The 26,520-nt window shown below is 44.8% G+C and overlaps 1 long non-coding RNA gene across 1 annotated transcript; it reads left to right on the top strand.

Moving 5' to 3' along the window:
• Positions 1 to 2,765: 2,765 nt before the first annotated feature.
• LOC135320854 (uncharacterized) lies at positions 2,766 to 8,264 on the top strand. Its single transcript, XR_010380204.1, has 3 exons — positions 2,766 to 3,364; positions 5,002 to 5,161; positions 8,226 to 8,264. It is a non-coding gene; the product is annotated as an uncharacterized LOC135320854 (long non-coding RNA).
• The last annotated feature ends 18,256 nt before the right edge of the window (positions 8,265 to 26,520 follow it).

Genomic DNA, 26,520 nt, shown 5'->3' with positions numbered 1-26,520 from the left:
ACAGTCGAGCGCTGCGTTTTTCTTGAATATATTAAAAGTATTTTATAGCCTTTATTGGTAACTCTGATGCCTACATCACCTGGGGGTTTGCATCCTTTGTCTAATGTTTCTTATTCTCATATTATCCGTTATATAGTCTTGACATGTTGCATGTCTTGAAATTCTTTATTACATGGCAGACATTGCAAATGAAAAATCCATATGTTATTTTCCGTGAGAGGTTTTCTACCTTCCTGTTAGGCAAACAGGGTGAGGGACTGATCATGTCGCTCCAATCAGGCGCTGAGGTGGATCAGGACTGAAGTGCCTTTTTTCTTAAAACAGCTTTGAGGTATACTTGGCAAAGTAATTTTCACACGTATAAAGTGTACAGCTAATACGTTTTGACATAAGTATATCCCCAAGAAACCATGACCACATTCAAGAGAGTGAACATACCCATCACCCACAAAGCTTCTCTCCTGCCATTTGTTGTCCCTCCCTCCCTCCCCATCTCTTCCCCTGGAAACCATTGATCTGCTTTCCATCACAACATATTGGTCTGCATTTTCAAGATCCTTGTATGAATGGATTAATGCAGTATCTACTCTATGTTGTCTGACTTCTTTCATTCAGTGTAATTATTTTGAGAGTCATCTGTGTTGCTGTATTAATAGCTTATTTTTCTTATAGCAGAGTATTGTTTAGTGCTGAGTTTTTACTGAAGACTTTGTTGTGAGCAGTGTTTGGATAGACCATCATTTGTTTCTCCATTTACTTCTTGATGGATGCATGGGTTATTTACAACTTGAGCTATTAGAAATAAAATTGCAGTGACTATTTGGTTACAAGTCTTTATATGGACATATGCTTTTCTTTTCTAAAGCACCAGATGAGGAATATCTGGGTTATATGGTAGATAGGTATTTACCTTTTTTAAAGAAACTGTTAAAGACTTTTCCAAAATGGTTGTACAATTGTAAATTCCTTGTGGTGTGTATCAGCTCTGGTTGCTCTACTTCCTTGCCAGCACTTTGTAAGGTCGGTCTTTCTAATCGTATTCATTCTTGTATGTATGTGTACTAGTATCTCACTGTGGTTTTTAAAAGCATTTCTCTAATGACTAATGGCATCTTTAATCAGCATCTTTTCATATGCTTATTATCCATCTGGATATCTTTACTGAAGTGTGTTTTCTGGCCTCATTCATTCATTCAGGTGTTTGCATTATTATTGAGTTTTGAGACCTCTTTATTCTGGATCAGATACAAAGAGAGACCTTTATCAGATATATGATCTGCAAATAGCTTCTGTCTATGGCTTGTCTTTTCATTTGCTTAGCAGTGTTTAGAACAGCTTTGAAGAGTCTTCATTTTGATAAAGTTCACTCTATCAGTTTCTTTTAAAATAGATTATACTTTTGGTGTCATAGCAAAGAAATATTTGCCAAACCCAAGGTCATAAAGCTTAAGCCTATGCTTTTTCTCCTAGCTGTTTTATAGTTTTAGATTTCCTATTAAGATCTGTGATCCATTGTGAGTTAATTTTTGTATATTTTGTGAGGTGTGGATCAAAGTTCATTCTTTTTTTTTTTTTTTTTTTTTTTTGCATATCACTATCTAATTCTTCCAGCACTACTTGTTGAAAAGATCCTTTCTCCACTGCATCCTTTTTGAGAATCAATTGTCTATATAAGTGTTGGTTTAGTTCTGAACATTCTATTCTGCTCCATTATTCCTATTTTCCTGTTTTACACCAACACCATACTTTCTGATTACTGTAGTTTAAAAAAAAAAAAAAAAGGCTGAAAATCAGATAGTGCAAGTCTTCCAACTTTGTTTTTCTTGTTCAAAATTGTTTTGGATATTTGGGATCCTTTGAATTTTTATATGAATTTTAGAATCAGTTTTAAATTCCTTACATCCTGTTCTGCCAAAATTCCGCCCATGTCTTTGGCCATCTCCAAAGCCACATTTTCTGAAGAAGTCTCTCTAGATCCCAGGTGAAAGGAATTTCTGTTTCATCTGTGCTCCAATCACATTTGATAATATTTGATTACATTTATTCATATTTGGCTGGATGTACTTGTGTGATCTTTCCTGCCATATAGTAAATCTCTCAAGATTTGGAATCTTGACTTGGTTCCCTCTGTCTGCTGAGAAAACTAGTTCTATGCTTTGCAGGAGTGAGCCCTGCAGTAAGAGGTATCTGCAGCACACATCTAGCTCATTGCTTGCATATCGTCAAGGAATCCTGCAGATTTAGAATTGTTTATTGATTGTTGTCTCCAAGACGGCTCAGCCTTTTTTTATTTCTATTGCTACTGCTGCAGTTTCAAAGGAAAATGGGCTAATTATTTTCCAAATATCAAAACATACTGTAATTGAGCTGTGACGCAAATTATGTGCTGCTGTTTCTTAACAACCTGCTTAGTGTTCACAGGTACCTTCACTCATGGAACTTTTGGGAGAATGTCATATCCTCAGATATAGCAATGCTGTCTTTGGCGACCTGAGCGTTAGTATCTGAACTCACTCCTGCTGTTTTTCCAGTGCCCCCTCTAGCTCTCCTCCAGCCCTCCATGGGGGGCCTGCAGTTCTTCCCTCGAAAATCCTGTTGCTTCTCAGGAAGAATTCCCTATGAAACATATTCATGTCCTTCTTGTGGGGACATTCAGTCCAGAGACCTGACAGCAGGAGAAAATGTTTAGACTGCTTTTGGTAGAACGTAAATTCTTCCATACTTGTTAGAAGAAAATCCAATGAGGAACCTGTGTTGGCATCTAACAAATCAGGATAAATGTCTGATGAGGAAGATCAGCTTCCCCATCCCACTCAGGCGTCATGTTGATGTGACGCTCACCTTGGCTAACATTTTCTCCTGTGAGCAACGTGAAGTTCAAGACGTTATGAATGGCTTTTTGTTTTTCTTCCTTAGTCTTTCCACATTCACTGTGTCTGGTGAGATTATATGAATCCTGCTTATTTTCAGCCCAGCACTAAGCTTTTTAAAAGGATCACGTGTTTAAAAGGCTAGTGGACAATTTGTTAGAAGATTGAAATCCTTAGACTTTGGTCCTAGAGTTGAATCTTGGTTACTGGTGAATGAGAATTCCCGTTAAAATTTTAAATTCAGTGATATAAAGTTTTAAAAATAGTTAAATATTAGTCAATTTCGTTAAACACTATAGCAGTTATTTACTTTTAAGCCTGTCTCTGGGGCAATTTTGCAATGATTCCCTCCCTTTATTGATTCTCTCTTTATCAGAATCCTTGAGAGGTCCCTGTCATCATTGTCAGTATCATCATCATCATCACCATCATCATGGAACTGATTCCTCTGGGAGATTCTAGGAAAATAAAGAGCTGGACGGGGTTATGTGCAGGTCAGTGTGTGCATATACAGTAAGAACAGTTGTCAGACATTAGATTCAAGATACCCATTCCATTTAGAGAAGAATGTGGTCATGAAATCCTGATGTGCTGAATGAAGGAAGCGATGGGAACAGGGTAGTCAATGGAAAGGAGGAGGAAGTGAGCGAAGCGGGGAGCATAGGTCCTTGGTTAGGTGATCAGCACATTGGTGAGAATGAGGGGAGTGTGATGGCAGAATCATGTCCCTCCCCGGCCACAGGGTAGCCACCTGTGACATGTTACTGTACATGGCAAAATGCATGACAGATATTTTAGGACAAAAATCTTAGAGGATTTCTGTCTTCTAAATTGTCTATCAGTTAGCATTTTAAACCCATGATACATTATTAAAGATTAGTGCAGGGGGACAAATAAAAAGGATTCATATAATCTCACCAGACATACTGAATGTAGAAAGGCTAAGGAAGAAAAACAAAAAGTCATTCATATGTGCCTTGAACCATAAAATGCTCATGAGAGGAAATGTTACACAAGGTGAGTGTCACAGCCACATTCATAATGCCTGAATGGGATGGGACAAGGGGATCCTGAGATGAGACAATAGGGTGAGTAGCCTGGATTGTCCAGGTGGGCCGAATGTAATCACAGGGGTCCTTGAAATCGAGGACATTTCCCAGCTGAGTTTAAAATCAGAGGGAGGTGTAGCCATAGAGCAATGTTCAGAAAGGCTGCTGACCATGAAAATGGAGGAAGTCGTGGGGCACAAGCTAAGGAAGGTGGGTGACCTCTGGAAACTGGAAAAAAGCAACAACAACAAGGAAACATTCTCTTCTAGACCCTCTAGAAGGAAGGAACCCTGCTGCTACCTTGAATTTAGCCCAATGAGAACTGTGTTGGATCTCTGACCTCCACAGCCATAAGCTGATAAATCTGTGCTGGTTTAAGCTCTTAAGCTTATGGAAATTTCTTACATTGGTAAAAGGAAAATAACATAGTGAGCCGTAGTGTAACGGATTAAAGGTATAGGATGGGGTGTGGAGAGGATTCTGACATTTACAACTAAAAAACAACCAGGTGAAGTGGGAAGGTGTTTTAAGGAAGACCTACCTGGCAGGGCTGTTAAGCAGACTGGAGCGAGGGGAGCATTGGAGTTAGAGGAATCAATTAAAACTCTACCAGAAAAATAAGGAATAAAATGTAACAGGGCTTCAGTGATAGTGGATGTAGGAATGGAAATGGGCAGAGAGATATAAATATTACTTTGAAATTAGCTACAGGTTTGATGACTGCATGTTGGGGAGACTTAGCCGATGTGTGGACTGAATGTTTGCATCCCCTCAAAATCCATATGTCGAAACCCCATCTCCCAGGGTGATGGTATTGGGAGGTGGGGCTTTTGGGAGGTGATTAGTAGGATAAAATGAGGTCATGAGAGTAGAGCCCTCATGAATGGGATTAGTGTTCTTATACAAGCCCCCAGAGTGCTTGCTTCTCTCTGTTCTCTGCGATATATGAAGATATTGGGAAGACAGCCATCTTCGAGCTGGCAATCCTCTCAAGGATACATTGACCTTGAAAGTCTCAGCCTCCAAACCATAAGGAATATGCTGGTTGTTTAAGCCACCCAACCCACGGTAATTTGTTACAGCATCCCAGACTGACGAAGACAGTGGAGAATGCCTCTGAGTTTGGCACTGATTGCCTGGAGAATGCTGAAACCCAGGGAAGTGGGCAGCACAGACGTTTACTCATTTAATCCTGCCAACACAGTAGGAGATAGAGTCTACATATTCCTCGCTACTTAAAAGGTAGGGAAAAAGAGGCACAAATAATAACAACGACAACAAAAACAACAATAATTTGTCCAAGATTCACACAGAACCCCCTGGAGGCAGAGTGAGAATTTATACTCAGGCAGGCTGGCCCCAGAGCCCCTGCTCATAACTAATAAGTCAGATCACCTTGCTTATGTGGATCAGTTTTTTTCAACTGTGATATGAGGGTACTGTGTCCAGTAACTTATAATTTCAAAATACTTCACTGTAACGGAATCATTAGTCACAGGCCTTACAAACCACAGAAACCCCACAGAAACCTACACATACAAAAATAACTCGTTAGGTCAAGATAACCAATAACGTTTTTAAATATTATACCTGCTGGGCCTTTGCAATAAAATGTCTTTTTATAATTCTGTCTGGCTACAGAATAACTTCATAATCCTGCATGTTGCTGGTGGCTCCCATGTTGGACAGCACGGGCCTAGAGATTTTAAATTACTTGCCCAGACTCGCCCAGGAAGCTCGTGGTGGGATCCGAGCTATAGTCTGGGACTTTTCCTTCCTATCCAACAAGTCCCTCATGGAAGTTTAGAAGCTTCTCCTTTGGTGCCCAGCTGTCTATCCGTACTTATAACATCTTGTCAGGTGTTCCAGCCTGCTCCTGAACATCAGCCAGAACCCACTTCTGCTCTATTTTGTCCAGGTAATACCTTCTAGCAACTTCCATTGCCTTCTTGGCATCAGTTCTTACCTGGAAGGGTAGTGGCTAGAGGTGGAAATGTGTCCACATGACAGGTTTTTCATAAACATAGCAGGAGTGGTCAAGAGAATTAAACGTCAGGAAGATGAGTAGAAGCAGGTCACTTAATATACCAAATGGGTACTTTCAATGTCTGTGTTTCCGAGTCCAGACTTGTTCTGCTCGTGCATTACAGGCCAATAAATCAGGAGACCAGGTTTTGGGGCAAGAAATAGCGACTTTAATTTGGAAAGCCAGCTGAGAAGTGGTAGAATAATGTCCTGGGGAACCATCACCCCAAGTCAGATTTCAGACTCTTCTTATATTAAAAATGGGAAGTGGGAATGCTTGGTTGTTGCAAACTTGGTGTATGAATTCTTTGTTGTTAGAATCCTTTGTTCTTGCAGCTCTTCACCTGGGTCACATCCGTGTAAACCTCCAACAAACAAATGTTGTTTTCTATTCTGTAACTTGTTATCTTTATGTGAATAGAAAAGTGTTAATATCCTTCAAAGTCAGAGCCTTGAGAATAGGGTCTCCTGTATATTTCAGGCTCTAGGCAACATTGTTTTACAAAAGGTGCAGAACCAACAAGACTAAGCCTAGGAAACAGGGCACAGGGTTAAAGTCAAAGGAACAGATCTAATATGGATTCAGATTTTTTCTTTCCTATTTCAGTGGTGCCATGGAGAAGGCAGTTTGGGCAGCTTTTTGTAGGGTCCTGGAGGCTTTCTCTCTCAGCCTCTGTGTGCCTCTGTTGAAAACCCTTCATAGCTATCTGGCCTGCTGGAAAACCACTCCGCCTGTTTTGCCCTGAAGATGTGTTCTGTTTATAACTGATCTCTACTTCTTGGAAAACAACTCAATAAAAACTCAGTTGGTTTTCCACCAGCCATGGGCAGGGGTGAGGAATAGCACTTTATTATTTTATGAAAAAAAAAATAAAAGAAGTCTTAAAACAGCACTGGGCACATAGGAGAGAGTCAATAAATGCTTCCTGGCTTAAGTCAAAAGTGATGGCTCAGTGATTCCATGGCTGCTGTATTTGCTGAGCTTGCTACTCCTTTGCTCCATTACACATTTTTTTTAACTGAAAAAGAAATACATGCATGTGGCTAAAAAATTTCAAACAGAGCACAAAAATACACAAGTGAAAGAAGTTTTCCCTCATCCTCTCTTCTTTCAGCCCTCCCTGGAGATGCCACTGTTTACAATCCTTTGTGTGTTTTCCAGATATGCTATGCACATTCCGACCTATGTATGTAAATTCCTTTAAAGTATTACTTATTTTTAACTTAAAGGGATTTAAATCCTCAAGTGTCTTCTGCCCTGGTAATAGAAAAGAACAAATGTGACTCCATATTAGATCTGTTCCTTTGACTTAACCCTGTGCTCTGTCTCCTAGGCTTCATCTTGCTTGTAAAACAATGTTGCCTAGAGCCTAAAATATACAGGAGAGCCTATTTTGAATGCTCTGACCTTTAGGGATATTTAACACTTTTCCATTCATATAAAGATAACAAGTTACATAATAGAAAATAACGTTTGTTTTGTTGGAGGTTTACAGGGATCTGACCCAGGCAGATAGCTGCAAGAACAAAGGATTCTAACAACAAAGAATTACTACATCAAGAAGATTGCAAAAACCAAGCTCGTAGGAAAGGAGCCTGAATTCTGACTTTGGAGATGGTTTTCCAGGACATTAGTTTGCCATCTAGGTCTACAGAAAGTTGCTATTCCATGCCCCAACACCTGGTCTCCCAACTTACTGGCCTGTCCTGCACTAAGGAGAATGAATTTGGACTCAGTAACACTCCTATCTTCCTAGCAAGCTGGGCACTGGAATTGAGGGCAGCTATCCCACACCCAGGGACATACTGTGTGCCCTTGATGGTTCCCCGAGGGTGGGGTGTGGTTTACCCAGGAAGGATGGGGACTATGCACCAACACTCAGGCAGTATGCTCCTTTTGGGATCTGACCTTGTACCTCCCGCTCCCCGCCAGCACAAAACCTGGGACAGTGGAGGTAAGGCAGAGATCTTGCCTGCCTGTGTCCCAGCGTGTAAAAGGGGAATATGTACTCTTTCCAAGGTAGTTCTGAGCGACAACACCTGCGGGTGCTTGGTTCCCAGAGCAAAAGGAAACCCAGCTCCGCTTGGGGGCAACGGGTGTGATCCCTGTAGGGGTCCTGCAGAGGCCTTGGGTGGAGGGCTGGTCCAGGGAGGTAAAATATGAGCTGCGGGCCTTGAAGGGTTAGAGAAGTGTGCAGAGGCAGGACTGCTGCCTCCTTCAGGATGCCCCCAGAGTTAAAACTATTTCTCTCCATCTCTGCTACTCTCCTCCACCCTCCAGATCCCTGCCTTCTCTCTGCTCCTCCTGTCCATGTCTCTCGCTCCACTTTTCCCCTTCTCCCCTCCTCTTCCCATCTTCTCCATCCCTCGCTTCCCCACCTTCTCTCGCAGAACCCAGAGAGGATCGCTGGCCCTCCTGCGAATGCGCAGTCGGTGCCAGCTGGAACGAGGTTTGGAAGCTCCAGCTCCGAGCCGGGGATCGGCCCCAAAGGCTTCTCAGCTCTTTCGCCCGGTAGGACTTTGGCTACTGCCCCGGCGCCCCGGCCACAGCTGTCCAGGGCCAGGTGTGCACCTGCCGCCTCTCGCCCCAGCCGGGCTCCCCTCAGTCCGCGGCTGGCGTCCCCTTCCCCTCTCCCGCCCGCGAGTCCTCTCGTCCCGGGCTGCCTCTCCTCGGCCGCCGGCCCGTCCCCGCCCCTAGGCGGGCTGTGTCCCGGGCGGGCGGGTTCTGCGGACCCGGACGGGGGCGGGCGGCTGGGGCTGGGGCTGGCCTCCGAGCGGGGCTACAGCCTGCGTCCCCCCCCCCCCGCTTTCCCTGCACCGCGACCCCGGGGCTGCCCTCCTCTCCCTTTCCCGCTCCCTGGGGAACAGCTCAGTGGTGTGGGCGCTGCTCCCCGGGCTGAGAGCCTCTGGCTGTGAACCCCAGCTTCTCCTGGTGGAGTCGGGAAAAGGGAGCGTCAGTGCTGAGCGAGCTTCCGTCTCCTCCCTTAGTGTTTCTGCCCCAGGTAAGTACCTTGAACACTTTCACGTGTTTTGATGGCGGTGCTTGATGATGTCACTGTTTTTATAGTGAGAGGGATTACAGTGTTGAAAGCAAGGCTTGGTTCAGTTAAAAATGAGCTGAAGGCATGAGGCTGTGACATCCTCCATCCTTCCCTCTCCCAGGGTGAAACGTGTGACCGTCGATCTTAAAAAGATAGTTACAGTCCCTAACTAGCCCAGCCCAGCTAGGGTGTGTTAACAGGAACAGCACCACCAGAGGCGTTGGAGACTCAGGAACATTGCAGTCCTAAAGAGCTCCTGGCAAAATTTGGTTTGTTTTGGTTTTTTTGTTCTTCTTAAATTGTGGGGCAGACTAGTTGTATAGAGGGAAAAATAATTGTCAAGAAATATTTTTTCATTTAACATATTTTTTGTGGTATTGTTCACACACCATGAAGTCCACCCACTTAAATGCTACAATTCAGCAGCTTTAGCATATTCACTGTGGTGCAACCATTATTATTCCAGAACGTTTCCATCACTTCAGAAAGACCAGTGGAAATGAATGACCTATCCACCCCTTCCCAGTGCTGGTTCTAAAGAAGTTTCTTGGTTGTTCCTGACCATAAATTATCTTGTTATCCATAAAAAATCTAGTAGGAAATCTGAACAGAATTGTATTGAATCTGTCTATCAAAGCAAGAAGAATTAATGTCTTTATGGCATAAATTTCTTCTACCCATGAATATATCTCGGACCCTATATTTTCATATTTCCAGAGCCTGGCCCATGGGAAGTCCTCTTTAATTGTTGGGTTTGTGAATGATGAGATTCTATACATCGTTAGTTGCGACTGAAGCCTTTCACAGAAGAGAAAAGTAAACTCACTGAAGCCAAGTGACTCTCTGATGGTCAGAAAGAGTGACAGCCAGAGCTGGAGTGATCCAGTGGAGTTGGTGTTTGTAACCAGAATTCTCCAGCACCTACAGCTAAGGGGATCAGAGTATTCTTTTATTTTTTCTAAATGGCGTTGCTTTTATTTTTACTTATTTTTTAAAATTATTTTTTATTGAAGTGTAGTCAATTTAGAATGTTAGTTTCAGATGTACAGCAGAGATTCAGTTATAAACATATGCATATGTATCTACATATGTTTTAGATTGTTTTTAGTACAACTCATTACAAGAAATTGAATATAGTTCCCTGTGCTATATAGTAGGTCCTTGTCATTTATTTTATATTTATTAATGTGTATCTGTTAATCCCCCTTTTCCTGCCTGCTAACCACAGTTTGCTTTCTATGTCCATGAGTCTATTTCTAGCAGCACCGCTTTGCTAGTAATATATGCTGGTTGGCTGCTTTCAGTTTCAGTAATTCCACCTTATCTGTGGGCATTTTTCTTCTGGTGGGCCTGTGTGTGGTTTGCACACGTGATATAAGAGTTGTGTATTTGGGAGAACTCCAGGCCTCGTGTAGTGCCTGGTACAGAGTGCCCACTGAGCTGATGCTTGAACTGGGAAAAAAAAACATGGTAAATGTTGGAATCTCCACTATGGTTGAGACTTCCAGGTTTCTATAACCTGTTTAGCCCACCTTAATGTTGGCTGCACCCATACTGGGTAATTTGGTGGAACTTCATGTTATGGTGGTGTAGAGACTGGGCCTTGTATGCTTCTTCTCTTTCCGTTTGCTAAGACTCATTCTCCAGGGCCTTCCAGATCCTCCCCCAGAAGTGCCCAAGGCTGGCTTGGTGCTGCACTGAGGCAATATTTGTTAATAAGGCCCTTTCCTCATCTCTTCTGAGCCTCCGTTTCCTTCTCTGCACAATGAAGACTTAGACTAGAAAAGTGCTTTTCAGTTTCTTTTAAGTCATGTTTCCTTTGAGAAAAGGAAAATACAAATCTCTCCTCCCATTCAACATATAGATTTTGACACATCCTCCAAGGAGTGACATAGCTCTTTGTGGAAAATTGAAGTGATTGTGATTCCAGGTGGCACAGAAAAGACTCTTCAGACATTTATTGCAGGGAGAGGGCAGGAAAGGGGCAGTATATCCCACTTTCTAGTGTGAGCACTGGAACAGGGGCTTGGGTTTAAATACAGTGTCCGACGTGACCTCTCTCTAATCTTTTTTTTTTTTTTTTGCCTCTCTCTAATCTTGCACAATGTAATAAACCTCTCTCCCTCAGTTTCTTAATGCGTCATGTTGGGGTGATAATAATTTAAGTCTTTTGTGAAACATACACATAAGACATTTGTTTCTCGGTAGAAGCAAAACCTGCGAGAGAATCAGGGATTTCTTTAAAAAAAAAAAAATCTTGTCCACAGCACTCTGTCTGTGTCTATTTTGAAGTTCCTTGTGGGTGAGTGTTGGGTCTAAAGTCCATCGTGGGACAGGTGGCCCATGGTTCTGTGTGCCGCAGATTGCCCCCTCCTGCCCAGTCCTCTTCCTCTCAGTCCAGGATGAAGTTCCCTAGTAGATTTACACAGAGATCTTGTGGAAATGGCTTTTCATTTTATTGTTTCATGAAGAAGGGCTGCCATCATGATCTCTGTAGTCAGGTTTTGGTGACCTGAAGGCTATGCAATTACGTTTTTCTATTTAATAAAAAGAAAAAAAATTACAAGTACAAAATTAGACCTACGGTGGTGGCAGGGGCTCTTGAAAGTGGGGACCATTAGCTTTGTTAGTTTCAGGTGCAGGGGCCTCTGGCCATGAGGACACATCATCGTGCTCTGAAGTTGGAGGGACCAGTGGGCTCAGTGGGAATATTTACTGAGTGTATCTCATGGGCTGGGCATTGACCTATTTATACTGTGTGTTCCTTATTTGAGACAGTGAGCTCATTTAACCTCAATAGCCTCTTTAATAAATTAGACTTTTTATTTTGAGATATATTGTAGATTCCCATGTAGTTGTAAGAGATAATATGGAGAGGGCCTACGGACTTTTTGCCCAAATTTCTTTAAAGGTTCCATCTTGCAAAGTTGGGATACAATTCAGTAATGACTCACTAACCCTTTGAGGTTTGTGTTATTGCCCTCATTTCTATTCATGATTAAACTGGGGTTAAGAGGAGCACACAGGCCTGCCCAGGTCACCCATGGTTAGTGTAGAGTCGGGTGAAACGTGGGCTTGGGATTTCCAGGCAGTACCATCATGATGCTCTGTGGCAGGGAGCAGCATTCACTTTGCTTGTTTATTCATTCATTCAACAAGCATTTATTGAGTAAACTCTGTGGGTCAGATGCTATCATAGGTTTATCTGATTCTTCAGCAGTATGGAGAATCCGGTAATGTTTCCTTCTTTTTTTTTAATCTGAGAAAATTAGCTCTGAGAGGTTATATACCCCCCAAAGGAAATATAGCTCATAAATGAGGGATAGTAAATTTGTACAGTTCCTTCTTCTTATGCAGGTGGTACCCTAGGCATTTTACATTTGTAAACTTCCATAATCCAGATATATTCTTGTAAGGCAAGGATATTTTTTTAATTGAAGTATACTCATGTTTACAATGTTGTGTCAATTGCAAGGTGGTTTTTTTTTTCTTGAATTTGGAATTCAAAAAATATTTTTTGAGGGGGGTAAATAGGTTTATTTATTTGTTTCATTTTTTTTTAAAATGAGGTACTGAGGATTCAACCCAGGACCTCATACATGCTAAGCATGTGCTCTACCACTGAACTGTACCCTCCTCCCCAAAGCAAGTTTTCTTATCAAGTATTCTGCAGCTTAGGAGTTCAAATAAATTGGAGTTGAAATCCAGGTCTTTTGATCCTACTGTGTTTCTTTGCATTATATCCTGCTGAGGGGTGTGGAAGCAGTTCCTTTATTCATTCCTTTATTCAGCAGTTTTGAGCACTGACTTTGCATCAGGGCCTGGCTAGGTGCTTGGAAACAGAAAACAAGAAATGACCCTTTTCTGCAGAGGGCGGAAGCCTAGACCAAAAGCTGCGTAATGTGATCCGAGCTGCGGTAGCCATGTGCAGACGCTGAGGACAAACTGTACCCCCGGCTTTGCTTGGGCTTCCCTTGCCTTCTGACTGGTACACACCAGGTCACCGCAACCCAGTGAGGCCCGCAGCCCGCAGCACAGTATGTACCTCGGTCTCCTCTTCCCTCTCGTCAGGGCCTGCAACATGAACATCCCTGACTACGTGCAGTGTGCTGAGGACCACCAGACTCTCCCCGTGGTGGTCCAACCCGTGGGGATCATCTCAGAGCAGAATTTGTTGTGCATCTATAAGCGAATCTCCTTGGTGAGGCAGATCAGCCCGTGCGGCTGGCAGTGGGCACTCTGTATCCACTACAGTCACCACTATGCGCCCGAGAATGGGTGGAGCGACTTCCAGACCCACCGCAAGGTCGTGGGCCTTGTCACCATTACCGACGGCCTCTTGGCCACGACCTTCGAGAAGCTCCACGTGCAGAGGAGCTGTATGGCACCACGCTCTATGACTCTCGGCTCTTTGTCTTTGTGCTGCATGGGGAGGTGGCCGAGCAGCCGCGCACCGACGTGGCCTTCAATTTACGAGGACTGCAGGGTGGTGGAGAAGAGGATCGAGGACTTCACTGAGTCTCTCTTCATCATGCTCAAGTCCAAGTGGCTGGACGGTGCATCCGACAAGTCTGGGGACAAGATCCTCCTGCTCTACATCCTGTTTGAGAAGGAGGACTTCGTGGGACTGGACACAGAGAGCAGGAAAGTCTACCTGGATGCCCGGCCACCCTGGCTATGTGAAGGGTTGCTTCCCTACATCCAGAAAGGGATCAGCAAGGAGGAGGGCTGTCTTGTAGCCAAGGCGTGAGGGAGGAGCAACCCGCCGGTTTTCAGACGTTTAAAAGTGAATCTGCCTTTGTTTCAGAGAGATTCTTTTAGGGTTATTATGGACACTTACTCCCGCTTTTCAGCCAATTACCCTGGTGTGACCCCTGGAGTTGCTGTCCAATAGAGTAGCCAAAGCCACTGATGTTAGGAGAGCTGGGGAGGAGGCTGCTCTGAGCTGAGATGTGCTCTAGGTCAAATGCACATCAGACGCTGAGACTTGTCTAGTAAAAAGTATGTAAACTATCTTGTTACTTTCTTTATTGATTACATGTCAAAATGATAGTATTTTACATACGGTAGAATAAGTAAGATATGTTGTTAAAATCAGTTTCTAGGGGTTTTTTGGGGGGGGTTTAACTCTTTAAATGTGGCAACTGGGAAACTGTCTTTACATGGCTCACATTTCATTCCTGTTGGACAGCCTGTCCTGGGACAGTCTCATCCCTTTGCTTATAGATGTCATGCTGAATCCTGAGATGCAGAATGAGGCGCTGGTTGAGCTGGGGGTGGAGCCAGTGTCTCCTGCTTCCCAGGTCCAGCACCTGCACGGCTCAGGCCCTCTCTCCCTGCCTGACAACCACCATGCCAATTTAGGACAACAGAAACACTGCCAGGGGCTTCCAAATGAGCTCCTTACGCAGGGAAAGGCGTGTCACGGAGTATGGGGCACAGCAGGGAAAGATTCGTCCTCACTTTGTCCCTGTGATTAGGTCAACGGACCCACTTTGCCTTGGAAGTGCAGACGAGCTCTTCTGGGCTGCCTACACCCTCACCTTCTGCTCTGTTTCCCTGTGTATCTATCGAGATGTCCCTCGGGCAGAAGAAGGTGAGATGCCTTTGCCGAGAGGTGGTCCCCCTTTGCTGGGGAGATTGTGGGAATCTGTGTCCCCCCGGCCTACGGCCTCGGGCCTTGACTCTGGAGAGGGCTCATGGCGGTCCCACAGGTGACGGTCGGAGGACCTGGCACGTGCTGCCGGGCCCGATGTGGAGGAGGTGTTCTGCGATTCTCTGTGAGTCTAAAATCAGATTCTACTTTCTGGTTGTTGGTAAGTTGGAGGAGAAGATGTCAGAGAATTGATAAAAAGATAGTCCAGACCAGTCCTGTGAGTGACAGGCACAGGGGACCCGAGTCCCGCCTGCTTGTGGTGCCTGGCGGGCTCTGGATGAATTTTCACTTCCTCCCCGGACATACCTCTATGGCTTAAGGAAGGGGCGAGGCATGTCGTGGCCATGACCTGTACTTGCCCTCGCAGGGCCCTGTGATATACACGGCTTTCTCCCCTTCTGCTTCTTGTAGATGAGCTGGCAGATGTAGTGGTCTGGGCAAAGCTGAGGGCACAGATGCCAGCACCGTGCCACTCCCAGGCTGGCTCCATTCCCGTCACCTGTCACCTCCTGCTCAGTCCCCAGGTGTCAGTCAATGTAGGTGCATCGGTGCAACGTAAGCAGGGACCACCTTCTCCCCCTGGACAGAATGTTGGGTGAGCAGTGGAAGCCTGGAGCCCTGCCCCAGCCCCCTGGCCAGTGCCTCCTCTTTTGTCACAGGAGGCACTGGTGACATGTTTGCTCAGCAACTGATTGGCTCTGAGTCTGCAGACCCACCAGAGAATGCCAGCTTGTTTTTGCCTTTTGAAGTGTGTCCTTGGGATTTGGCGGAGTAGCTGGTTGTGTGTTTAGCCCATAGTGGTTGACACTGTCACCATTGTTTACCCAGAACCTCGTGTACCAGGCATGGCTCTCGGCATCAAAATATAGCAGCGCATTAAACCTCCCTCCTGGTGGGCCTGTCTGTTTTGGTACCGTAAGGGCTCAGCCAGCATCTGAACGTCAGTGAGATAACGCGGCCAGTGAGCTCGGGTCAAGTACGCTCTCCTCCAGTCACTTTTACTCCATTGTTGCTTTTACTATTCCACAGTCATTACTTTTTTAAACAATGCTTTGGTGCAGGAGCAGAGCCTAATTCTCTCCTGTTACTCTTGGTGGGAGTGAGTAAAATTGTCCAGCTTGAAATGCGACCACATTTGGTAGCTCAAAAGCTGTCTACACGCATCTAGGTGAAGTTTAGGTTTGGGGCGCTGACCACGTTGGGGTCCCCCGGCAGCGCCGCTCGCCTCAGGCCCCTGCCTTCCCTGGAACAATAGGTGAGGGTGGGTCTCACCGTCCCCTCGTCCCTGTCCTCACCAAACTCACGTAAATTCTTGTAATTGCTGTCAGTTATTTTTGTTCTCATGTGTTTCTAATTTTCGCTGTTCCTCTTTTCCTTTTTCTATTTCCCTTTCTATCTTGTACCGCCCTGTGAGCATGTTGTTGCGTCTGAAAAGTGGACTGTGCACACCCTGCATTGGAAATAGCCAGATTGTCCTCCGTGCTGTCCCCATCGCTTTAAAAAGCAAAAACCTTAACAGTTGCCTTGATCCATATATTATCCTAGTCATCTTTTTATTTTCTAGTTTTTTGGAATTTTTGCTTTGTTAGCACATCACCCACTGGTGTTTGATACCTGTTAAAATCCTTGCTTTGAGGAACCAGTTTGGTCCTCCTTATGTTTGGTGTGACAAATGCGCCCTTATTAAATTTGTTTGATTGTTTTGAAGAAGTGAGATGCGAATTGATTTAGGCGGCTGCTGAGGGATTTTTTTCATGGAGTATTTAAACTTGGAAAGTCAAAATCTGCAGCATCTTCCTTGATTCTGGCTTTCACACAAACGTGCTTGGCACGCGGTTCCGGGCTGTCGCTGTGTGACGTGCGTGACGGAGCTTCCTGGCCGGTGGTCACTGGTGAGAAAGTGGCAGGCTCGGAGATGAGCAGCTGCAGGGGATGCTGTTGGAGGAAGCAGTCACCGGTTTTTTGTTTTTTGCTTTTGTTTTTGCATTCACCTTCCCCGTGCCATTTACTTTACTTTGTCTTCATAGAGAGGCAGGAGCGGGTCTAAACTCCATGCCACTCTTATTTTCCCTTTACGAGGCTGGTTTTTCTGAGTATCAGAACAACATGGCCTTCTCCTAAGTAGGTGGCTCACTTGGATCTGGTGGACACAGGGACCGCTAAAGGGGACCATAGCTTCCTCTCTGCTCCAGCCAGTGGGCATTCAGAGCCGGGTCTGTGGTTTGCCTCAGCAGCCATGCAGGCCTCCCTGCACCAGCCTTTACTATTAACCCATGTTGGCAGTAAATAGCTGACTCCGTCTCTGTTGCAGCTGACGTCCACCACTGACGGCCGTGTCGTTAGTTTGCGGTAGTGAGTCTCCAACACCCCAGTCAGCCGTGAAGTGACCTTGCATTCTCACCCACACCCTGGTTCATCTCACCCGGGGAAAGGGTTTGGCCACCACCGTCATGCTGGCCATGAGACCTTGTTTCTCCTTTCATGCCCTGGTCCAATTGTGGACACTTCATCCTTCACTGACTTGGTCTCGCTTGAGAAAGGCCAGACTTTCTGAAAGAGTCCATCACATTCTGGGGGGGAACAGAACAGAAGTAAGAGTAGCAAGTAGGTGTCTAGGCTCTCTGGGTTGGCAAATGCAGGCTGGGATCTGTGAAGGCTGGGCTGTGCCCTGGACACAGGCCTTTCCCGTGGCTCCCGATAGCCCAGGGGTCGGAGTGAGAACAGCCTTGCCTGGGTTCCCCCATCCTCATCTGCTCACTGGCAGGTGTGTCTGCTAACTAGTAACTGCCCCAAACCTCGGGCCCTTCAAAGTTCAGACCACAGGAGAACCTTGAGTCCCTTCTCCTGGGCCTCTTTTGTGAGAATCCAGTGCCTTCTGAGGTGACCAGCGGCAGGAGATGCCTCCCTCTCCAGGGAGCTCTCTTCGGAGGACTGTGACGCACTGCACCTTGCTATGAGCTTGTGGGGTTCCATCCGTGGTCCTTGCAGAACCAGACTTGAGACTGGCTTAGTGATAGAAATGACAGGACTGATTCCAGGGCAGGGCCCGGGGGAGGAACAGGGGAAATTGAATGTGACCTCAAACACCTAGGTGGGTTCTGGGTCTGTTACTAAAATCGGGAGCCTGGGAGGTACCTGCCAGGAATCGAACTCTAGAGTAAATGGTGGACATGAGGCATTTTTAAGATTCCATTTGTCATCCAAGTTAGGACTTCAAAGAGGCACGCGGGTCTATGGCCCTGGGCCTCAGGTGAAGGAGCCGGACCACAGATACACGTTGGGAGTCGTCATTCTTAGCTGGTGTTCACAGCCGTGCAGGTGGATGAGCTCATCTCGAGAGGTGCAGACTGAGGCTGAGGCAGGGCAGGGCTGTGCCTGTGTTGGAGGAAAGCCCAGACCATGCAGCTTTGTTGTGTCAGTCAGTGGCGTTTGGGATTTTCAGAGCAATGGCGTTTATCCTTAAGGGTCTTGGGGGTGGGCAGGGCCACCCAGGAAGAAATCTGAAGGGAGGGTTGTGGCCACGCGTGCGCGTCTTGGGATGATGCAGAGGCTGCATGGTCCGGGAGGGGAACCTCCTCGGAAGCTGGAGTCGGAGTGGGGAGTGGGGAGAAGGTAGTCACACTCACCTGTGAGGGAGGGACAGAGGCCTAGGGAGTCTCCACCCTAGCGGACTCTCTTTCCCACGAACAAAAGGCCAGCAGACAGAAGATTTGAGGTGAGAAGGGACGGGCGCTGGGAGAGGAGCCAAAGTGGAGAATGGTGGTTGGACAGTTCTGGAATAGTCTCCCTGCAAAATAGAGTTAAAAAACCCAGACTCTTAAGAACATTGATAGTGACGTTGGAGGAGATAGTTCTTTTTCTGGCCTCCTAAAGGTAAGGCATGTATCCGGGGATACACAGAAGAATCGGGCAATCTGGTCCAGGGGCTTGACCCTTACCAGGGGGAACAATGCAAGTTTAAAGGGGGAGAAGGGCAGCGGAGGGAAACTAGCCAGGCCTCGTGTCAGGTACCAGTCGGCCGCACTACTTGCGTGTTGCATTCACATCCATGTCTCCCAGGTGGGCGGTGGCAGCCCCCTTTTGCAGATTGGGAAGCCTTCTCAGAGGGGTTAAGGAATTGGTCCGTTTAGCGGCTAGTCAATGCTGTAGCAGGATTCAAGCAGGGCCTTGTCAGACTTCAAGGGCATGTTCTATCTACTAATTCCGGTACCTCCCTGTTGTACCTGGATTGGTGAATTGGGTCAGTTTTGGAGCCTTTCACAAAAAGTACGATTTAAGTGCCTCAGGACTGTTTCACAAAGCTCAGTGTTCTTTAATGGTTCAGAAGCACCGCAGTGATTTTCGCCCCACAGAGGTAAGGTCTTACTCCTTTGACACTGACGTGGTTGCAAATGACGTACAGGTGCAAAACCAGACTTAGCAGCTTCTGAAGGGAAACTCTCCAGTTCTCCCTTGATAGGCTTTCTTCCACGGGATGTAACCTGCTGCAGCATAGATCTGAGCTTTCCGTATGGAGTGAGGGTTTGATATCCAAAGTTAGCAAAGAAGGGTCAGATGGAGAAAATCGACGTTAACAATTTATTTTGGGGTTTCATTAGACAAGATGCACTATCGCTTAATGACCCATATAACGTATGTAATTGAGTACAGAACATTGCATTCCTTACTTTCTAATGAGAGCTGTCTTGCAACGTAAGTTTGTGTGCATTGGAACTTCAGCTCAGCCACTAGGGCGCCTGTCAGTGTGTTGGTGTGATTGTATTTACACAGTGCATGTAATCTGGGCTTCCTCAGCCCCAAACACTCCGGTGCAGAATCATAGGCTGTAGCCATCACTTAGTTATACAAATACTTCTACAACTATATGATACAAAAAAAAAAAAAAAAGAGAGAGAGAGAGAGATTGCCTTTATCAAAGTTCCTTTGATTTTAATTGCAAACTGTTGTTGAGCAGCTCTGGTTTCCTTTGGATATGAATATGTACATTTCTTTGCATGTAACTTGGATTTTAGACTAGAACACCAACCTCTTGCTTTCCATGAGCCACAAAACTCATAGCCAAATGACATACGTATGAAACATTTTATTCTTTTCTTCTGAGACAGAATCCTTGAATCTGGGACTTGGGCTGTGATTTTGCTTTTTGCTCTTCCCACCCCTCTTGTCGTCTCACTCCTTTTTCCCACGTGGCCTCCAAGAGGTCATGGTCTCCGAGGAGCAGGTTGACAAACACCAGTTGGTCGCCAAGCAGTCCTGCTGTAGAGGGAGCCCAGCCAAGAGCTAAAGGACATCATCAGAGAGGGCTTCCTTGAAGAAATGGGCTCTACATTCAGTTATGAGGGCAGAGTAAGAGTCAGCCAGGAGAAGGAATCAAGAGGGTGACTCAGGTGGCAGGAGCAGCCCGGGTAGAGGCCTGGAGGCTTGTGGGGCGGGGACTCGGGGAGAGTGCACTGTGTGGTCCAGGGTGGAGGGTGCCCCTGCTTGGGAGGACCCTGGAGAGGGCCTAGGGATGGAGGGCTTTGGAGGAGCTTGGTTTTTTACTAGAACTGACACAGAAGAGGCAGTGAAGGGTGTCAGCAGAAAGTGACCCTCAGGAGAGGTACTCCTGCTTTTGCTTCTGATGTTCTTCAGAAAGAAGGGGTCGGGGTAGGCGAGAGCAGCTCTGCCCGTCCCTTTGAGACCCACCCCTTCATTCATTTATTCATAACACATGCAATTCTGAGTGTCCAGGGGAGAGAGGGTGGACTCACAGTAGTAAGCAAAATGTATTGCTTCTTGAGAGCTTAGCAGTGTCAGAAGTTGTCTTAGCGTAGAATGTTCTAGGAACACAGCAGGGGCACCTAACCCAAAGTGCAGAGGTTCGAGGGAAGGAAGGCTTCCTTGACAAACAGTCAAAATGAGCCTGGAGGCAAGTGGGAAGTAGCAGCAGGTCAGGGGGCACCTGAGGTCATTGGGGACCTGGGTACTGAGGTGAGGCTGGGCGAGCAGGGTCGGGGGTGGGGCTAGAACTCTACCAGGGAGCCTCTGAAGGGTTTGAAGTGGGGGTGACGTAATCAAATTTGTGCTTTGGGAAGGCTGTCCTGGCTGTGTGTGTGTGTGTGTGTGTGTGTGTGTGTTTGTGTGTGTGAAGCGGGGAAGAGGGGGAGAGTGCCACCAACTGGCAGGGTCATTAGAAGACCATTGACAGGCTGGGGGGCCACCAGTGGGAGAGGGGCGTCGGGGCTGCTTGGGGACGGCAGGGGCAGTGTGGATGCCGGATTTCCTCATGGGGAGGGCTTATTAACGGGGACCCCCTAGCGGCACCTGTGGCTGGAAGAAAACGGATGCAGCCAGGTGGACTTTTCTTTTCTTCCCTGCCTTGTGTGATGATCTTAGCTCAGCCAACATTTGGAACAGAAGAGCTAAGTTTCAGGGTAGTCCAGGACTTTGTTGAGCTCGTTCGAGTGAGATCTGATAGGATTTAGGCTTGTGTTGACATCTGCATGTTCACTTAGCTAGAAACGTCCCGTCTTTTGGATTTCCATAGGGGTATTTATTCTTGATAAAGATTGCTTTCTTGGTGAGAGGAAATTTAATACAGCTGCTGTCTTTCTCAAAAAAAATCTTATCTTTTAAGAAATTTAATATTCAAAAGAATAGCAAAATTTAAAAATGATAAAGTAAGGCTTTGGTGTAGTTTCTTTGGTTTCTGAGTTAATGTAGAGTTAGAGCCTTTGCATTACTTAAATAGCACACCCTTGTCAGTATTTAAAGAGCTGTTAGTGAGCGCCCCAGGCTCCACTTCTCAAAGCATCATTAAATCTTGGTCTGAAATAGTGAAGTCATAAAGTTCTTGTTGGCAGAAGCCAAACAGTTGGTTTATAATGTGCAGCATAGCACCCTTTATAAAATAATAATAGGTTCAAAATTAAGAAAGTGGAAGATAATTGATTTTTTTAAAGCTGAAACATAAACTCTCTTGTGTTAATGTTGCAACTGGAAATTTCGAAAAGAAAAATCCTACTGTAATATCATCTACGTGGAATACATATATGTCTATCACGTTTGCAATGTAACTGCGCAGTGGTTTTTGAAGACAGGACCATTCCAGCGGAGATACTGGCAGTGATGCTTGCTGGTTTTCAATGGAAGACCCTAAATTTGCCTTCTTAGCTTTATTCTTTTCTTTTCTGTTCTCTCTCTCTCTATCTTTTTTTTTTTTTTTTTTTTTTTTTTTTTGTAGTGAGAGGGCTCAGTAGTGCTTTGCCAGCATGATTTTGGGACAATTTGGGGGCAGATATCGTGCACAAGCAGTGAGATATTTCCATGCATTTTACTTTCCGGACATCACCATGGAACATGTGGGGGTTTGTGCCTGCAGGCCGGGATGCTGCAGGACTCTCTGGTCCATCACCATTATGTCTTGGAGCTGCTCCAGTCAGTGAATGACTTTCTGTGGCTTGGAGTTAAGGTGATCTGATGCAGATGATCAGATGTGTAACTAAGTACTGTTACTTGAAATAGAAAACCTATCAAAAATGGCTCTAAAATACAGGATGAGGGAGGAGAATTGGCTGAGCTGCTTGCATGGGGAATATTCTCAGGTGACTCCCTCATTGTGTCTCCTGTCACTCCCCACCCCCCCAGCCCTGCACGGCAGTCATGCTGAAGCAAGCATGCACTTTCTCAGAAACGCGCTGAATTTCCTTGTGCCTCTGTTTGTTGGCTTTTTTTTTTTTTGAAAGCACATCTTGCCCTTTGCTTAAATGCCATCCCTGCCTAGTCACCTCTTACACTCATTCTTCTGGACCTCGTCCATACATAGCTGCTGAATGGATGAACAGAATGTAGTATCTCCATGTATTGGAACATTATTCAGACGTAAGAGTGAATAAAAAAGAAAAAATAAATAAAGGGGAATATGAAAAAGGCCAACTGCTCTGGGAAGTCCACCCTGACTGCTCAACCCGCCCTTTTCCCTTTAAAACCCAATCACTTATGCTCCTCTCTACTCTTTTTGATAGTACTTACCACCTTCTAATAAACTTTAACACTTTCAAAAAAAAAAAAAAAAGAGATGCTGATACCACTTCAACATGGACGAGCCTTGATAACAGCACGTTAAGTGAAAGGAAGCAGACACAAACGGCCACATATTGTTGACTTCAGTGATCTGAAATGCTCAGAATAGGCACATGCAGAGGCAGAGAGCAGGTGATGGTTGCAAGGGGCTGGGTGGAGGGGGGTTGGGGAGTGACTGCTAGTGACAGGGGTGTTCTTCTGGGGTGATGAAGTGTTCTGGAAATAGATGGTGGTGAGGGCTGCACAACCGTGAGTGTGCAGAAGACTGCTGAGCGCTCTCTCTGGGAGTGCCTGTGGTTGGGGGCTGCTTTATTTTGTTCTCATCCGTGAAGAGTCATCTTCTGCTGAGGCTATTCTACTCCTGTGAGTGGTGAGGCTCAGAGGCTTTGCAGAGTCGTGTTATTTTCCCCCTTGCTGAGTGTAAGCAAAAAATTTTTAAGCCTGAGAAAGTGCTCCATCTGCAGAAATGTCTTTCAGTTTTGCATGGTGTAAAAATCTTGAGAGATTTTTAATCGTTGAGGACAGCCTGTGGGGGGAAACAGCCCGTGAAGCCTGGGTGACACTGGGAAGAGCCGCGCTTCCATCCCTGACAGGGGTGGGGATTTCACCCCCGTTCAGGCAGTGAAGGGCCCAGACCCGTGAGCGGAGTTGACAATCTTGAATATTTACGTGTATCCGCTGCTTCATCTTGGATATTAATTTCAAGCTGAGTCAGTTTGTGGCGGCAGCCTCATCCTACATCAGGAATCTATAGTATCTGCTCTTTGAGGTGAAGACCTGACAGACTTGATTATTTAACAGTCTCCCTTGAATTGATGTCTCAGATTCCTTTGTCAATAGTAAAACAGCAGAAATATAGACGTCCTTTAATGCCGATGTGACCTGGAGCAGGTTTAGTCTCTGTGCCTCAGTGGCCTTATCTGCGGGTGGGGAAGATGATAACAGTGCTTCCCTCAGAGGGGCTGGTGAGGGGAGAGTGAGGAGCACAAAGGGAGGACTTTCACGAGATGCTCATGAATGATAAAATTTAGTGCTCTCATCCTGGTGAGGCCTCAGGGGCAGAGATGGCCGAACAGAGCAGTCCTAGCCGGAGCTCGATCCGTGTTGGCAGCTGTTATGATCAGTATCACCGCTGTGGGTTATCAGGTAGTTTTAAGACTTGGTAATATGAATTCAAGAATAATGTTAAAAGATTAGACAACTCAGATCCGGTTTACATAGTTCTCAAGATTTCCTATGAGAAATGGATATTTTTTCCCCATCTTAAATCTGAGTTGAGTCTCTAAAAAAATTCTGTATTCCTCCATCTTTTTTATTTAATTCTCCATTTCTTGAAAAAAAAGTCTTTAAATGGAGTTATTGTTGTCTGAACTGAGGGTCTCATGCATGCTGAGCACATACTCTCTCAAGTGAGGTATAATCTCCCCCGTGAATTTTTTTAAACTTTTCTTTCTTAGTATTCAGAGGTTAGAGGCCTCTAATTCTTTTTCTGGAGACATGTCCATGAACCTTTAAATCTATAATTAGTGGACAAAATTTGGTTTATTAAAAAATTCTATAAAACATTCTGCAATCCATTCAAAAGGAAATGCTCATTGACATAAAATGTTTCTCCTTTATGGTGATTTCTAATTTTTTGTCTGCCTTAACTTATTAAAAGTAATCCTCATCATCATAATGACCAAGCTTGCTCTGAGTGGACACCTCCCTAAGGCTAAAATGCTTTCCTCATGTTTTACCTCATAGCAGGTGTTTAAGGGTAGGTATCAGTGTCTCCTTTTTTGCAGCTGAGGGATTGAGAGATGGGGCAGCTTGTCCAAAATCTCACACAGCTGGCGCTGGCAGACTCAGGGCTGGAACCCAGGCTGCACAGGATGCTTTCTCAATGGCTCCTCTGATCAGCCCCGTGTTGAGTGGTTTCCTGAACTCCTGTGAGTCCATAAATGAATGATTTTAGCGATCTCAGTTTGATGAAGCCTTCAAAGGAGAGACACCAGTGAGAATGTGAGACAGAGTGGCATAAATTGAAATTGTACATTTTCACAAATGTTGCATTCTCAGGCAATGACTTAAAAAGTTTATATTTTTTTTAATTTTAGTGCTCTGTAAACACTAAAAACAAAACATTAAAAATGATTATAGTGCAAAATAGGAGTGGGCTTTGAAAGTACAACCATTGCTAATGATGTTGCTTGTTTTTCTCTAGTGGTGCTTATTGACAGAAAAATTTACAAAGACTGAATTGGTTCTATGTAGTCTTAGTATGGAGGAAAGTTTTGTCAGTGAATATTGTAAGTAAAATCTTTAATCTTTTCTTTCCTGACGATGAATATGTAAGTTGTTTTCATGGCTTAAGTACATTTCCTCATTTGTGAAATTTGAGTGATGCCGTTTACCTTGTTTGACTGTGAGATGTAGACGCCTTGTATACGAAGCACCCAAGAGCTGCTTAGTAAAAATATGCTGTCACAAGGACAGATAGTTTAGAAGGATGAACTCTGAATACTAAAGAGGGTGGCTTGTTTCTGATGCATATTCAATATGCATATATATGAATATATGAATATGGCTTAAAGTAACAAGGATTCAGGGTTTTGTGTGTGTGTGCAGTATGAAGGTTTAATGAAACCTGTATCATTCTAGTGAGACAGGGACTAGTTAAATCACCTTAAGCAGACGGCCTTGAAGATTATTTACACAGAATGTGTGTTGTTACAACTCAGAATTCATGTTGCCGTGTAACCATCCACTCAGACATTTAAATTCGTAGAAATCTGACCAGAACTATTAAGTTTAGAAAAATCCACATTGATCATTTTAAGGGAATAAGCTTCTTTCTTTTGTGATTAAAGAAATTTTGATTTATTTTTCTGCATGCTTAATAGGTTTTAAAATATCAAAACATTGATTTGACATGTCACTTTTTTTAATAGAATAAAGCTCATGCTGTTTTAATGTGCAAATAAATGTTTTTGTATTTCAATACACTTGTATGATTTCCTGGCTCTTTGAGAAGTATTTTGCAAGATACTTAGATTACCTACTGTTGGAAAAATACAGACGTGACTTTTATGAATAGAGGTCTAGTACAGATCTGTTGGTTTTTGCTACAGTGCATGACATGAGGCCTAGGAGAGAGAGATTTGCTGCTGATTGCCGGAAGGACAGATCCCAGATCTCAGTCTCCCCTCCTGTAAAATGAAGTGGCTGGACTGGATTCTTTCCTCTTCTAAGATGAGTTTCCATGAGCCTGTGTCTTTTGTTTATATTCAAGAGTATTAGCAATGTCAGATTAAATACTGAATACCCCTCCCTTCCCCGAAGCAAACTGCAGTATGTGCTACATAAGCTTTTAGTTATCTGATTCTTGTTTCTGATTCAACAGGCAATTTTTGTGTTGCATCTTTCCCGGCAACCTGGAAGGTCTTTTTAGCCATAGGAGGCGCTGTTGCACCTTCATACAGTCTTAATTTTCCTGTTTGTAAAAGAAGGCTTAACAAATATTTTTTTGCTTTGATTCCTTTGCTTAGTGCTTCAGAATAGCACAATGTCCATTATGTCTGTCTACCTGGAAAAATTATTCTGCTTATATCTTTGTTTTATTCTGTCATCTCGCTGTGAACATTTCAGACTTGCTGTGCAAACAATGGCAAAATCGGTCTTTTATTCCAGTGTTAGCAACCAGTGAGCCGGGATTTTATAAAGCAGCTAGAAGCGGCCTCTTGAGCACCTTAAAGCTGAAAAGTGTACTGAGTTCCCTGAGTATTGACCCAGCCGCTGTGTGTCATTTGGTGGGAGGTGATTTTGTACATAGAAGA

The sequence above is a fragment of the Camelus dromedarius genome, unplaced genomic scaffold (genome assembly GCF_036321535.1).
Source record: "Camelus dromedarius isolate mCamDro1 unplaced genomic scaffold, mCamDro1.pat HAP1_SCAFFOLD_18, whole genome shotgun sequence".
Classification (NCBI taxonomy): domain Eukaryota; kingdom Metazoa; phylum Chordata; class Mammalia; order Artiodactyla; family Camelidae; genus Camelus; species Camelus dromedarius.
Note: the sequence above shows the minus strand (reverse complement) of the source record. Positions and strands in the feature narration are given on the sequence as shown.